At 37.7% G+C, this 16223-nt stretch overlaps 1 long non-coding RNA gene across 1 annotated transcript in view; it reads right to left on the minus strand.

Moving 5' to 3' along the window:
- Positions 1-4846: 4846 nt before the first annotated feature.
- The window catches only part of LOC114287339 (uncharacterized), a 55383-nt gene continuing 44006 nt past the window's right edge, over positions 4847-16223 (minus strand). The window contains exon 2 of the long non-coding RNA XR_003637869.2: positions 4847-5166. This is a non-coding gene — a long non-coding RNA (uncharacterized LOC114287339). The remainder of the gene's footprint in view (positions 5167-16223) is intronic.

Raw genomic sequence — 16223 nt, forward strand, 5'->3', positions numbered from 1 at the left:
AATTATTACAATAAATTAGAACTAAATAATTACATGAATACAACATGAAAGAAGTGATAAGCTAGCTATTCTAATTACTCTACCTTAGGAAACGAGGAATGCTCATGCATGCACGAATTTCCACCCGAAAAAGGCCACTGTTCTGCTGCCAGATGCCTCTGTTGCACAGTAAAACATTTGCACTGTTTTTCACCTCAAAACCAACTCTATTATGTTTCAAAAGTCCACTGCCTATTTTTTAAAGGTGGCCGGCAGGCTAAAAGTGTTGGCCTACCGGCCACAAATGATGATCTGTCGTCCACAAAAGGTGGCCTACCGGCCACTAATGCCTAGTTTTTCCTGCTGCAATAGAGAGCAAACAGAGCAAGCATAGGGTATTCTCAAGGGTTGTTTGCACAACTTACACCTCCTTATCATCAAACAGCTCAAAGGAGTAGTAAACTTGATTCACAAATCATCAATCAATGCAATTTCATTGCATGATGGCCTATGAACGAAAGGGTGCAAGTTTAATAAATACAACAAATAAGACTCTCAAACCCCCTCCTTATCATGGATGATCAAGGGAAATGGTTGACAATGACTCTTAAACCGTTTTCATCACTAATGAGTATGAAATGACTCAAGACTCAAGGGTTCAATTAACGTCTGATTGAACCCAAACTAGGTTATTATCTTGCATCATTTTAGTCCAAGTTTTATTACATCAGTTTAATTACCTTTTCATTCTTTAATTCATCAAGTCCGAAGCTGAGCTTTAAGTCCTCTAATGGAAAGAAGCATCAAACCAAGAGTTGTTTTAGACATGAGAGAAGTGCCATGCCAGTAGTAATGAACCCCCAAAGGGATTGAACCATTAAGCATAAGACCTCAATCTCATGCTTAAACAAGCAACTAGTTTGAACTAACTTTCAAAGCAAAGCAAAAGCCAAGAAATGAGGGAGGATAGAGAGATGATTAGAGGTGATCACAAGTAAGAAAAACAAGAAATAAATGCTATCAACTCAAATAGATTGGTAGCTAAGGCCCAAAACACCAAACCTATGAGGACAACTAAACTAGAAGCATGCAAAACAAAGCATAAATGCAATAAACACCTAAAGCAGTTCCAAAATAGTCTTAAAACATGCAAAAGAAGTGCTAGAATTGAGACAAAAATAGCTAAAATAGTAAGCTACAACATGAAGCTATGTAAGCTAGTGAACATTACACAAGGAGAGGAGGCTAACCCCTCAAATTTTGGACTTCAAAACATGTTTTTAGCCACTGAAATAACTCTGAAATTCAGTATTTAAAAGCTCAAAAAAAGATATTGTAAAGGTGGGAAACACAAGGGTAAAGGCTAGAGAAGTAAGGTGGAAAAAAAGGTGTACCACCCCTCCACCCTTTAAGGCCTTACACCACAAGTTTCAGCCCAAAAATACAGAGTTTCTACATCCCAAAAATAGTAGAAAAATAGTAGGAAAAGAAGCAACCAAAGTAATGAAACAGGCAAAGCCTTATACCTCTTGAAGAGAAGAGCACTTTTAAGCAACAATTCAACACATACACACCCTCAATAGCTCAAAGTAGGCTCAAAAGTACCTCAGCTCAAAGATGGCAAGGTTTGGTTAAGAGTGTATAGGCAAAAACTCAAGAAATTTCAAGAGAGAGAGAGAATTGTAGAGAGAGAAAATTAATTTTTGCTCTAATTTTTCTAACCTTTAAAAATGGAAGAGGAGGTCCTCTATTTATAGAAAAATATCACACTCCCTCAGAAACATCCATCCATACACGTGTAGGTAGATGCAAACATTTGTGCAAACAGCTAGCACAACTGGCAGAAAATATTTGCAAAACACACTTGTGGCTAGCAAGGCACAAGGGTGGCTGGCAGCCAAAAGGGATGGCCGACAGCCCACAAAAATGGGCTTGCAGGTCCCAAGTTTTTCAGGTTTGAAAGGCTAGGGTTTTGGTGCAAAACAAGGCACAAGGTTTGCAGGGTTTTGAGGCTCAGAGTTGTGGCATTCCGCTGAGGACTTTTGAGCACTTGACAAGCATATACATTCATCATTGGGTGTGCCAGTGATGGTGCCCAGGTCGTAAGGGCGGTCAAAAATGGGGTGTCTACACTTTACAATAGAAAGCAGGACAATAAATACAACATTGTGAATTTCTAGGACGTGCCTACAAGTAGGCTACAAGCACTACCAATTTGTCATTTTTACTGGTATTAACCGGAAGGCTCGACATCTAACTGTGCGGGTTTTTAGACTTTCACCAAGGACACACAAGCCAATTTAATACCACAACTACACTCTTACCCAGATTCACCAAGGTATTCATCCATTTTCTCAAAACAACAACATTTTCAACGTGTTAAGTATGCAATTATGCTCAATGCAACAACAAGAAAATAATTTCAGTTCTCCTAATTCTCATGCAATTTCTACAATAATCATAGCTATCCTCTACCGATAGCCCAAAACATATATCTCTAAATAGATAAATAATTTCCATAAAGATAAACTTTCCAAATTCCAAGATGGGAGTGGTAATACATACCCAACTCCACCATCCTCATCAATATCAATCCAATTTCACATTTCCAACATCAATTCCAATTATTTATACAAAATCAACATTTAAGATATTTAGGGCAAAAACCCCCCATTTTCTTCCTAAATAAATTTCATGTATCAAAACCACCCATTTTATCATAATTACACCTCATTTCCAATCCCACCATCATTTTCAAGAATCCATTTGAAAACCCCTTTTTTGAGTTTTAACCCAAAACCCTAGATTTGATCAAAATTTCCTAAATCACAATATTGTTTCAAAACATGAGTAGCTAAGTTAAAAATCATTAAAAAAAAAAAGTGCGGAGAAATCCTTATCTCAAGCTTAGAAGAAGGGAGAGAGAGTGGAGAAACTTCAAAAATGCCGAAACCCAACTTTGTTCCGATTAGGACAAAGCTCTAGATGAGCTCTACCTTTTTAATAAAGGAACTAGGGTGAAGATATAAATTGATCTAGGTGTAGTTGTAGAGAGAATGTGAGTTTTAGAGAGAGAGAGAGAGAGAGTCTAAATCTAGGGTTTTTAGAATGTTTAGAGAGAGAGGGAGATGAAAAAGTGATCCAAAAAGTGACTTCATCGGATTGATATACGCACAGATCGCTCGAGTGCAAGAATGGTCGCTCAAGTGACCAGACACAACAAAAACACCACCTGAGCGCAAAAATGGTCGCTTGAGCACGCAATGCACCCCTCCCAGTAGTTCAAACCTACAAAAGTTTGCTCGAGCACAATGCACCCCTCCTAGTAGTTCAAACCTACAAAAGTTCGCTCGAGCGCAAGAAGTGTCGCTCGAGCATAGATATCAAACTCTCAATTGTTTTGCAGACTGTAAAAGATCACTCAAGCGATCAAGCAAAATTCTAGGCAACACAGTTTTGAAAAGTCTAACCCCCTACTTGTTTCCAACCCAACCAAGACACTCCAATAGTCAAACTCAACAAGGAATAAGATGAATCAAGACATGAATAGTGATACAAGACAAGATATCCCAAACCCAAAACAATAAACGGATCGGGTCTAAACTGGAATTGTTATAAATCTCATTAAGTAGTAAATGAAGTCTAATGAAATAGTAAGTGAATTCTCACTGAGTAATACGTCAAATCTACTTACTATGAAATAGTAAGTGCAGTTTTATTGAATAGTAAATGGTATTTCATTGAGTAATAAATCAAATTTAATAAAGCATTAAGTAGAGTCTCGTTAAGCAGTAAGTGTAGATTAATTAAATAGTAAGTGAAATTTAATGAAATAGTAAGTCAAGCCTAATAAAATAGTAGGTGGAGTCTCATTGAGTAGTAAGTCAACTCTAATAAAATAGTAAATGGAGTTTCATATTTAAGAAAGTGAAGCCTAATGAAATTATAAATAGAGTCTTACTGAGTGGTAAGTGAAATCTACTTATAATAAAGTAGTAAGTGAAATTTTATTTAATAATAAATCAAGTCTAATGTAGTAGTAAGTAGAGTTTAATTGAATAGTAAATGAAAATTTATTGAGTAATAACTAAAGTCTAATAGAGTAGTAAGTAGAAATTCATTAAATAGTAAGTCGAGTTTAATTAAGTAGTAAGTAAAGTCGAATGAAGTAGCAATGAAAGCTAATTGAATAGTAAGTAAAGTTTTATGCAATAGTAAGTAGAAACTCATTAAATAGTAAGTAGGGTTTAAATGAGTAGTAAGTGAAATCTAATCAAATTATAAGTGGAATCTCATTGAGTAATAACTCGAGTCTATTTATCATGATGTATTAAGTAGTAAGTCAAGTCCACTGAAGTAGTAAATGGAGTTTATCTGAGTAGTAACTAAACTTTAATAAAGTAGTAAGTGAAAACTCATTAAGTAATAAGTGAATTCTAATGAAATAGTAAGTAAAAGCTAATTAAATAGCAAGTGGAAGATTATTGAGTAGAAAGTGAAATTTAATTGAGTAGTAAGTAAAATCTAATGAAGTAGTAAGTGAAAACTCATTGAGTAGTAAGTGAAGTGTAATGACGTAATTTCTAATTTCTTGTGATGTCCTCATATTTTAACCCATTTTATAATTATCAATCCTTTATTAATTTCCAAATTCATAATATGAAATAAGAGTTAAAGAACTTTTCACGATAATGAAATCCAATTGGTGAAAATCACAGTCTCTACATGGGCTTCGCTTTTTACAAGAGATTTAGGCTTGATTCTTGGTGAGAAGAGAGATTTCTAAAGAGAGAAAGTTAGGGTATTTTTGTAACGTCCCCAAAATAATTACAGTAATCCAACTCCAAAAACCAGTACAAAGTGATATAGATACAATAAGAAGCTTTCATTGATCAGAGTCAATATACAAAAGGTGACACATGCGATATATATTCATAAATTGTTCATCCTGAATCTACAGCATGTGTTACAAGACGTAATAGAGGATGAAAGCTATAGAGAAATTTATATGCCCTAAAGGCATAAACCTTTCCAAGACCGTACTTGGTTACAACAAAATGAGTCATAAGCTCAATACAAATAAAGCCCTAAGCTTGTACAAAAGATAATTTCAAAGTGAACAAAAGTGAGCCTTCAGCACCACAATCCTCCCAAGCTAAGTCCTTAGCTAAGGCATATCATCAGCACCTGAAAATGATTTTTCCCAAATAGGGTAAGCCAAAGCCCAGTAAAAACAGTCTAACACAATATATGAATCATAACAAATATATAAGTATAATGTGCATATACAATGCCTGTAATAAACTCATTCATGTTCTACAAGATCATAATATGCCAAGTTTTATGTCTCAATTCATTTCAAGTCAATTCATTTCACCTCAACTCATGAGTCAAATTCATTGTTTTCCAGACAACCCAACAAAGGCTACAACTCAGTGGTTCTCTAATCAATACAACCATTACACAAACACTTCAATTTTCCATTTTACAAAAATTTCGTCTGCGAGAATTGGCACCCATGTATACGCGCGATTTTCAGGACTTTCACCCTAGACACACAGGCCAACGTAATTCAATGGAGTTCATCCATTTTCTTCTCCCAAGCATGGAGTACATCCCATTTCTCCTCCCAAATATCATACATATACAATGTATTAAAACACAGTCATATTCAATGACAACAGTTAAAAGATTAGTTTCAATTCACCTAATCCTCATGTAATTTCTACAACAATCATAGTTATCCTCCACCGATAGCCCGAAACAGATATTTCTAAACAGATATACAATCTCCAAGACAGATAAATTATCCAAATTTCCATAGGTGAGAGATAATACACATCCAACTCCACCATTTATATAAACATTCATCTAATTTCATATTCTCAATGCCAATTTCATTATTAATACAAAATAATCATTTGAAATATTTTAGGGCAAAATTTCATTCTCTCCCAAATCCAACCCATGTGTCAAAATCAACAAATTCAACACAACATATCCTCATATCTATACCCATAACCATTTTCAATACCTTCATTTGAAAATCCCTCTTTTGATTTTAAACCAAACCCTAGGTTTGTCTAAAATCCTCTAAATTCCAACATTATTCACACAACAACATATAACTAAGTTAAAAATCATAGCAGATTGTAGAAAGCCCCCACCTCAAGCTTAGAAGACGAAAGCAACAATGGAGGAACTTCAAAGACGCCGAAACCAAATCTTGTTCGTGCCAAAATAGAGCTCTTGAGACGCTTTACTTTCTTATCAAAGAGAGTAGGGTAGAGAGACCACTAGATCTAGATGAAAATGTAGAGAGAATGTAAGTTTTAGAGAGAGAGACCCTAGATCTAGGGTTTTTGAAAAGTAGAGAGAGAGATGTGAAAAAGTGATATAAAATGTCACTTTTACGGACTAAAATACGCACAGTCCGCTCGAGCGCGAGAAGTGATGCTCGAGCATTAGACATAATAAGTTATTCCACTCGAGCACAAGAAATGACGCTCGAGCGCAAAAAGGGCTGCTCAAGTTGGGCCCGCTCGAGCGCAGAAAGAACCGCTCAAGCGTAGAATACACTCTGTAGACGTCCCCAAACGCCCCGGGAGGATGAGTCCCGTTCTGTTCATTTGGGCTCACTACAGTTCGGACTCTCAAATTGTCATGGTTCTAAATCTGAACCAAAGAGTCCAAATCCGGCAAATCGTTTTTGAGAAAACAGATTTTTAGAAAAGAAGTGCCAAACATGGACTGCTTTGTCAGATACAGAGTCGCCACCTAAATATTTTTATGGGGGAATTTAGGAAACCCTGACTCGGTGCCAAAGGCCACGTATCCGTCATCACCAAAGTTGCCTCGGCTCGGGAGCTTGGGTACGATTGGAGAAGGTCAGCTATGAGCACCCCCTCTCGCCCGATCCGAAGATCGGCCTTTACTAACCGTGATATCCAGTTTTGAAAATGTTATGTGTTCTTATTCCAGTTATTAGCCTAGAATTACTATGTTATGCGCACAGCAAACAAGTATAGACCAAATTGCCTAAATTAGAACAAAACATTTCATGCTTGTTTTGAAAATGGTTTGCTACTCGCAAGTAGGCTGAAATGTAGGTTTTGCCACCCTCAAGTGGGCTTCAGAAAAGATGGTTTTGCCACTATCTAGTGGGCTTAAAACTCACAGTTTTAATGCATTATCCCAATTTAGTTAATTCAACCTCCATCCATAGGCATTCAAGCAGTTATATCACATAAGCAGCTAGCCTCATGGTAATCATGCTGTTATGGCAACACTCACACGCATGCGGTATGCTAAAGCATAAATGCTTACCTAGTACTCTGAGCCAAAACAAAAGCTAGTTAGTAATCAATGCATGATCCTAGCTCATGTTAAGATGGCTAATGCAACACATACAAAATGCAACTACAATAGGCTCGGCTATTCTAAGATGGCATGTGATGATGCTATAACTAACATGTATTCAATTTTGGAATTGAAATACAAATGCAGTTAGTATGATGTGCCGAGCCCGGTGCATGTAAGACGAATGTATAGATGCACGCATGCTATCATACTGTATGCTAATTGAAACATGCCCTAAACTAACCATCGAAAGCTAGTAAATAAAAGGGAAGAAAGACGTGGGATTGGGAGACATACACACACTCACGCACACTTATTACACAATTGCCCTCACTCAGAGGGTCCGAATAAATATTACAGTCCGAATAAATAATACTAAATTAATTATTACAGAATTTCTAATTAATTAACAAATTAAATGCAGAAAGAAGGTGGCCACAGCCCCGCTTCGGGATGCGCGAATGATGCATGCTTGACTCGTCTCGCCCGGAAACTCGCTGCCATAGCACTGTTGCCTCTGTTAACACTGCTTTGCTCCTCCGAGGACTGCAAAAGTCTAAGGATATGCTCTTTGGATACTGGGGGGTATCACCGACCAAGTAGAAACGCCATCGGCCGGAGGGAATGATCACCGGCCACTGAATACGCTATCGGCCAAACATGTTTTGCCGGTCGGCACCCAACACTGCCAGCCGGCCAATTCTTCCTGCTGAAACCTGCAGCTGGCAGCAGCAGAGGGCAAGTAGTGCATGGCATCGAATTTTCAAACACATGTGAGCATGGACACACTCCCTATCATGCAATGGACTCAAGGGAGCATGGCCCTCGACCCTCGGGCCATCAATCACGCATTTCAATGCATGATGGCCCAAAAGCCAAGTGTGCAACTTCGATATCAAATGAAATGCAAGCACAAAACACATCAAAGGGCCCCAACCCCTATCATGGTTGATCAAGAGGCAAGGGATGCGCGCTCAATGAAATGCAGCCTGGGCATGGAGACTAAGTATGCAACATGAACATGCAAATGAGCAATGTATACTAGGCACGCAACCTAAACATGTAAGCAAACATGGCATGCAACAACATGCGATGATGGACTTAAACTAACATGGATAGCTCGCAAGCATGCCAAAATCAGTGGCCATGTGATGAAAATGAGGCAACCAAGATGTATGCAAACATGCACAATGCAATGGCCCCGAGTCTAAGGCACAAAACACAACTCCACAAAGGCATTGAAAGGATGAATTATGGCATACAATGGCATATGTTCCAGCACTGGAGTATGATGCTAAACAGCCCCGAAACATGGAAAAAAAGGCACCCGATGCATGAGATGAACCCCGAAACTCGAAACTAGGCACACGGAATGACTTATAGCTATACAAAGCATGCATTATTTGATCATGAAGCATGAAGACAGAACCAAGGCAGTCCCAAAATATGAACATTTCTAGTTCCAAACATGGCCAAAAAGTGCTAGCAAGATGGACTAAAGTAGCATGCGACTTTGACTAGCAAACATGGTTTACATGGCAAGTGTGTGAGGCATATGGAATCTCACCAAACCAACAAAAATCAATGAACAAAACATGTCAAAATAGGCCCAAATAACCACTGAAATGAAGCCAACACATGCAAAAATGACGAGCTCCTTTGGAGGGCTATGCAAGGGATTCTTAAGCACATACAAGATGGACACTTAGGCCTCGTTTGGGAACAGGCTATTTTAGTAACTTTTTGGCTTTTTGGCTAAAATGAAAGAAAAAAAAAACCTAGTTGTTTGGGATAAACTTTTTGACTTTTTACGAAAATATGTGAAATAAAATAAGATAAATAATGAGAAGGAAGTAAAATGACCGAAGTGGCCTTGTAGCATGTCAAAGTACCTGTGGATGCGTCATGCGTCAGTGGCCTCTGCAATTGTTGGATGTGAAATTTGCTTTCTTGGACAACGCACTTGACATAAAGCCTATACAAGAGCCAAGGCCGTGTGCTGTAATGTTATAATACAATGCATTTCGCCAAATAATATATAGCAACGGTCAAATTTTATTTGTTTTACAGAATCCTACACGTGTCACGTAATATTCTGTAAATAATATTTACGTTAATATACATAAATATTTTATGTATATGGGATACGGATTGTACTTTATGTATTGTAATAATTTTTTATGAAACATCATATTTTACGTTAAAAATAAATTTTTTTTAAATTTTTTTTAAAAATCCAACAAATTATGAGAGTGTTTGGAAACTTGGCTTTTCATTTTTTTTATTTTTTTATTTTTTCGGTACAACACAAATGTCTTGCAAAACCCAAAAAAACAAATTCCTCATAAAATATCACATCAAATCCCATACTTATTTTAATTTTTTTGTCACAAACATCACATCCAACCACAAAAAAAAATTCAATTATCTTCCCAAACACAATGGGTCTGTTTGGTGTGCCGTTTTGTAACACATATGTTTTCAATTTTCTGATTATATTTACAAAAATTTAAACAACTCAAATATAAACTTGTTTGGTAAATTTCAATTACATAAATCAGTAGTCTCTGTTTATAAATTTGGCCACAAAATGTAAACTTAAAAAATGTGTATCCATTTTGAGTTTTGAGTTTTTCTTTTTTTTACCACCCAACACTAGCCACCACCCGCCACCATTTTCCACTACCGTCTTTCGCCTCCGCCACCGCCACCCAACCCCCACCACCACCTGCCACCACCACTCACCACCCACCTGCCACCACCACCCACCCGCCATCACCACCCACCACCCACTTGCCACCACTACCCACCACCCGCCACCCATTTGCTACCACCGCCCACCACTCGCCACCACCACTTGCTTGCCACCCGCTACCCACCTGCCACCCCCACCGCCCACCACCGCCCACTACCTTGCCACTCACCACCTACCGGCCACTCACCACCCATCTGCCACCACCACCCACCACCCGCCACAACCACCACCCACTCGCCACCACCTACCACCGTCACCCACTCACCCAGCATCACCACCCGCTACCACCACCACCACCACCACCACTACCCACCACCCACTACCCACCACCCACGTGCCACCCACCTGGTACCGCCACCCACCACTACCAACCACTCGCTACCACCCACCACCCGTTACCATCACCCGCCCACCCACCCACCCACCACCACTTGCCACCCACCTACTGCCAGCACCACCCACTCGCTACCACCCACCACCGTCACCCACTCGCCCACCACCACCACCACCCGCCACCACCCACCGTGTACCCACCACCGCCACTACAACCACCAGCACCACCACCCACTCGCTACCACCCACAGCCAGCCACCGTCACCCAACCACCCACCACCAGCACCCACCACCACCTGCTACCTACCATCCATCGTAAACAGACATCCATTCCGTTTTCAGTTTATATTTTAAAAAAATTAACAAACTGTAATAAAAATTTGTTTGATAATTTTTTTGGTTGAAAATGAGTTTAAAATTTTGACAAAAAACCTAAATCAAAAAAATGAGGAAACGTTTTCATTTTTCAATTAATTTTTTTATCAAATATAATTTATTTTCAAAATTTGTTTTCAAGTAATGTTTTTCTCAAATAAATTTATTTTCAATTTTTTTTCCAATTAAATTTTTTTTTCCAATTAACCTTTTCGATCAAATATTTTTTTTTTCCAACTAGTATTTTTAAATTATTTTTTTAATAATTTCCATTTCTTTTTCAAAGTTTTCCGAATTAGGTTTTTACCCAATTATTTTTGTCCAATTAAATTTTTCATTCAATTATTTTTTTAATTAAATTTTGGTCAATTATAATGTGTGTGATCCCATTTTCATACATAACGAAAATAAATATAAAAAATATTTGAAAAAAATTAAGCAACCTAATTGCTAACCAATTATAATTGATTGCTATGAAAATATAAAAATATAACCAACCTAATCGTAAACGTTACCAAAAATATAAAATGATAAACATGACCCAATAAACCAAAAAAAATTAAGTAATAATCAAACCGTAATTGGTAAGCATCCTGAAATCATAAGCAACCTAAAATCATAACGAAGTCAGTATTCGATAGTTGTACAAAAACAGTGACATACATGGTCATACATAATTGCTAACCAATTATGTATGTAAATAAAAGTCTCCAATTAATTTCAACACAACATAGTGATGACATGCATCACATAACATGTCCACCTAACTAGCATTTCGCCAAATTGCAACCAACTCTGCCCTGATACGCGCCCGCAACTGCGCCATCTCAACATCATCATCTCTAGGCATCATCGCATCGTCAAGGGCAGCCAAATCGTCGCAGTCACGCATGTCCGGATATCGATACTCGGCCGCATTGCTAACAGCAACAATAATCTTATCATCCACACTATTTCTGCGTATGAAATTATGCAAAGCCATGGACGCTGCAACCAATGGCACCTGCACTTTATGATAATCAAATCGAGGCATGTCTTTTAGAAATCTCCACCTCATCTTCCATGCGCCAAATGTACGCTCAATCACGCTTCGCAAAGATGAGTGAGCACGGTTGAACAATTCATCACGGTTCCGTGGATTGTGCCTTTGAAATTCCGGTTGGTGGTATCTGTTGCCTTTGTATGGTGCCAGAAAGCCCTTCTTATTGCTATATCCACTATCCATAAGGTAATAACGACATGTGAAAGTGCACATGTAAATGACATAATACTCGTCATCAATGTTCACATGAAAGGGCACTTCTTCCGTACATTTTTCTTTTATTTCCCCATAACCAACAATAAGAACATAACAATACTAGTTTATCATGGACATTGTAAAAACTGTCATATATAAATTACCACATGGTCAGTGGTTCATCAAATTTTGTTTTTCATTACAATGGTAACATAAATCAAATTTATAATGGGAATACAGTGATAGAAAATAAATTGATACATTTTGACATATATATTACTTAGGTTAATTATATTTGCATATAATGATGGATATTACCTTTATGTTGAGCTTGTTCGATACATATTTTCTTGTTTTGCAAAAAAAATTCCCGGTCATGCATTGAATTCTAAATATATCTTTACATCGTTATTTACATACAGATGTTTACCAAAAAAGAATTATACTACAACAATTGTATTGTGGATTCAGATGTACGCACCATCAGTTGCAGTTGGAAAATTGTATTATGGATCGTCCGTTACGTTGCTTAAAACCCGGCTGTCGTGCATGCTGCCCTCCCACCCGCACGACACAAACACAAAGCACATATTCAAATCACATACCGCCAAAATATTCTGGGTGTGACAACCCTTTCGGCTGAAATATGGGGCTGCTTCTGACTCCTTTATGCATGCCGGTACATGTGTCCCATCCAATGCACCTAAGCAATCCTATATATGAACCAAAAAAATTACCGACCATGTTTTTTCAAATAATTTTGAATAACGTCACAAATCTTTTCCCACACCTTGAATGGCAAATATTGTCGTTGAGATTGCAAAATAGGATCCCTGTGCGTCTGGAAATTAGCAGGGGGCCTACAGTGAACGACCGTGAATTTTTTCATTGCTTTCAAGACGGTATGAAAATGCCGTGAAATATTTTCACCGGAATGTTGGAAGCGTTCTTGTAACTCCCGGTTTGGCAAGTTTTTTAGCACATGAATAAATATTGCAACACTCTCCTCGACTTGCAAGCCGTGCCGCGGCTCGGGTACACGTAACCCGAAGTCATTTACCAACGTCGTACATAACCGAAGGAACACCTGTTTGGGCATGCACAATTCGTACCGGAAGCGGCCACTGTGACCCTCGTATAATTCCGTAATCCAGGCCCTCCCCGACAATATGGAAGTACGGCATGGAACTTTAAGAACGTACGCCTTGTAGTAATCAGTTGCAATTCTGTAGGCTTCAACGTAATTTAAATTCATCTACTCATGCCACTGTCTCGCGAGAGCTGCGACCCTTTCTAACATTTCATCCATCCGTGTGGAGTCGTCATCGTCATTGTTCATACCTACAACATACAAGCATAAAACATTATCAGCAACTGCCGAAATGAAGAAGTATCAAGCACATGTGTTTGACCATGAAAGTTTAAAAAAAAAAATGTTTTATAGCAAAAGGAAGTAACTAGTGTATATCTATGTTCAAACCCCTACGATGCATGGCATAAAGAACAAGCTGAAAAAAGTATATATTTCAGTTAACTTTTCTAAAATTAAAGGCACATGCAATACTTTGTAATTTAAAATTAAAAGGAACATGAGATTTTCATAATTCACATTATGTCAGTGGTTCATCATTTGTAATAAAAATTATTATTTTTCAGTGTTGCAACACACATGTTCCAACCTATACAAACAATTCGGGCAGTTTATATAAACAATTCGGGCAACACACATGTTCCACCCTATATAAACAATTCGTGGAAAACCAATGGCACCTGGGCAATACATAAACAATTCAGAAAATTAAACACTTCCCTGCAGCCATTATAGCATAACAAAACAAAATATAAAATATAAAATAGAAGGTCCAAGGTTTAATCCAACCCTGCAGCCATTATAGCATAACAAAACATAAAATACCACAAACATATCCCCATTTTAATTCTTAAGGTTCCGTAAGCCACAGGCACGACCCATGCCCAAACCATCTTCAAACCACAATTCAACTAAAATTAAACACAACAAACGAAAAAAAAGAGTTCAGAATTCAACTGAAATTATAAATCAAAGTCCTTCATTTAGCAGATTTAAAATCGAACTCCTTCATTCCGCAGCAAACTCGCAAGAGTGACACCCCCACTCCTATCTTTGTCTTCTTTCTTCGCTCGTAGCCACCCGATTATGCCTCGATCCGTGGGAATACTCATTACCATTTCCCGATTGTTCGAAACCTCCATAAGCATGACTCCAAAATGGAGAAGTTCATCTTCAGGCTCTAGTCCCTGTATTTCATACAGCCGTCCAACAGCCTGTCCCATAGTAATACTATGGCCCCCGACGACGTGGTTGACAGTTAATTCCTTGCTCTGAGTCTTCACAGAATTTAGCAAGTCGTCCATGCTGCTTGCCAACGCTTCAGCCCCCGTAATGCGCTTGTTTTGCAATGTTTTCCCCGAGGAATGCTTCCGCTTACTTCCACTACCCGTGGCATTGATGTGCGCAAAGTTCATCATGGCTGCCATTTCCGATGCGCGTAGGTCATTGTTGTCACTTGAAAATTCTTGACTGTCCAACTCTCCGTCCAACTCCATTGCGTTACGAGTCTCGCCGGGTGTCCATGCATTTTTTCCCGTAGCCACAGCGCCAGTGAAGACGCGCTCCATCAAGTCCGGATGGTCCAAGGTTTTGGTTCTGAACTTGAAACATACATTGTCAATCTGTAAATCAACACAATGTAACTAGCATTAGGGTACTGTCATTGAGTAAAATGCAATGCAACATGGTGCATAAATCAGTAAAGTTTGTTAATGCTATAACAATGGTTGACAGTAATGTAAAGTATGTTGCAATGAACATATTGACAAAAAAGAACAACAATGTTGAAAAGTATGATGCTTGCTGCCAATCAAGGAAAAAGAAGCTAAATTTATTTTCAATAAAAGTGAAGAACAACATAACAATGTAGTGCATCTCGCTAGAAGAAAAAACATCTATTCTATTTTACTATATGAAGGACTCAACTGAACAGCTTTTGAAGCTGTATAAGAAATTTTATGTTTGCCAATTGAATGAATAAACATGTGACAACCAATCGAATAAGTAGTAGCTAATTAGTTCTCAAAACCAACCGATATTTCTCACTCGACAAACTGCCCAAAAATTCAAATATGCATGTACAACCCCCCCCCCCCCTTTGTTCAATAGACTACCTTGTACCACAATGTTAACACTTATAAAGAAAGATCCATGCATTACGAATCTGGAAAACAAGAACAGGCACATTAGGTCATACTGTTACAAAATTGTGTGCCAGAAATAAATGGTTTTTGTTATACAACAAGTCCTTATGTTTTGGGTCTTCAACCTACTTCATATGGAAAGTGAGCTAACACCAATTTATTGATGTTTTCCAACAATTTACAGATATAAAAATATATATAAAAAAAAAAGAAATTGGTGCATGAGGAACAGCATAAGGAGAATAGCGGCATCAAACCACACCAACAAACCTAGGCCAACTCTTTACAGCATAAAAATCTGAGACAAGAAATTTCAGTCCAGAATTCTTTGTCCAAAATTTATTTCAGATCAAATGAATTTATCAGGATTCTAGGCCAAGTAATATTTCAGAATTCATTTCAGTCCAGAATTTCAGATTTCATTTGATTGCTGAATTCTTTTTCAAAAACAAGAATTCATTTCAGTCCAACGCTTTCATTCCAGAATTGAAGAATATAAGAATTCTTTTCATTTCATAATTCATTTCAATTCTGAATTTCTTCATCTGATTTCAGAATTTCATTAACATTAACAAACATAATTATTGATTAGCACAATTATTGTTTCCAGTCTTACTTTTAACAATTTCATTTCAAGTGTACGCAAATGAAAAACAAAAAAGAGTGGGAAGCAAAATATAGTGTTAATAACAGGGCCGTCTTTTCTTCTTTCTATTCTATCTTGTCTTGTCTTGCAGATATGCATTTCGACACACTCCCTTTTGAGAAGTTATTGGGTGGCCTTGGCCACTATTACGTGATGCTCCACATATGTATATTGATTGGTAAAGAGAATAAGGTTTATAATTTTGTGTTAAATAATTAAAAAATTTAAAGAGATACGGAGATTTGTGATTGACTAGAAATATGATCATGTGGTGTCTTGTACCAATCAATAATTTTTCCTCCTAT

Source organism: Camellia sinensis, chromosome 1 (assembly GCF_055761805.1).
Source record: "Camellia sinensis isolate YWXY chromosome 1, ASM5576180v1, whole genome shotgun sequence".
Taxonomy (NCBI): domain Eukaryota; kingdom Viridiplantae; phylum Streptophyta; class Magnoliopsida; order Ericales; family Theaceae; genus Camellia; species Camellia sinensis.